Genomic DNA, 1,204 nt, shown 5'->3' with positions numbered 1-1,204 from the left:
TTGTTCCACCAGAGATGTGTATTTCAGAAAATCTGTGATTCAAAAGAATTGATCACAGTTGCGTCCTAGTACAAACTAGATGATTTTCTCTCTATGTTTTTCTAAACAGCTCTGGAAAATTCACTCTCTAGTTACTAGCTGCAACTTGGTTTATATATCACCAAATTTTACAAGTGAAGACAAAAGTACAAATACAATTAAAAAGGTTCTTCACATGTTTCTTCTTCATTTCTCTATCCAATGCAATCTAGGATAAACTGTGAATCTTTGAATACTTTCTTGTTTGCACCAGAATGGAAATGCTGCATTTTCTTGATTCCTCCAAGAGGCTACCACATTCCAATTGTCTCTGTCAACACATGTGCCTCTGTCAGCTTATGAATTGTCACTGTCAACTGCTATTGAACTTAGCATCCATTGAAGCTTTCATCCGTTGATGGCTTTATCCGTTGATGCATTAGCAGTTGAAGCTTTATCTGTCGATGCACTCATCCGTTGATGGATGTTATCCATTGAAGCTTTAGAGACATCCGTTGAAGCTTTGTTTCTCATCCGTTGAAGGCCTTTAATCTATCAGTTGATACTACTTCATTTATACAAAATTACAAGGCATGAAATATTTACAATTAGCCCTCCTATTTGCATATCCACTAGTAGTCAACATGACTTATAATTTCCCACAACATCTAAGAATTATAGCTTAAATACAGAAACTGAAATGTGCTACAATACTAAACTTATTTCTAAGTAAAGTTACTCCATCAACGGATAGCCAGAGTGGTCTTATCCGTTGAGGCTACAAACACTAGATTTTTACTTAAGTGTTTTGTTTAACTTATCATCAAATAATACACATATTCCTAACAATCTCCCCTATTTATGTCTACTAGAATTGTAGGCATAAATTTGGGTTTAACTTGACGATAACAAAACACTTAATAAATATATGAACTGAAATCAAGTAGAAATTCAAAAGTGCTGCAAAAGTGTATGTAGTGAGATAGAATTGAAGAATTACATTGTTTTCAAGGATGCTCCTTTAGGCTGAGCAAATTATTTTCTTTTCCTTTGATCCCTTGTTTTCTTCCCTAGCCTCCTGTCATTTTCCTCTACTTGGAGTTGGAGTTATCTGTAGAATTCAGCTTCATCTTCTTCACTGATATCCAACTTAGATTGCATGTCCTTGAGAGTTTCATTACTGGCA

This window comes from Apium graveolens, chromosome 2 (genome assembly GCF_009905375.1).
Source record: "Apium graveolens cultivar Ventura chromosome 2, ASM990537v1, whole genome shotgun sequence".
NCBI classification, from domain to species: domain Eukaryota; kingdom Viridiplantae; phylum Streptophyta; class Magnoliopsida; order Apiales; family Apiaceae; genus Apium; species Apium graveolens.
This window is presented reverse-complemented; position numbering follows the sequence as displayed.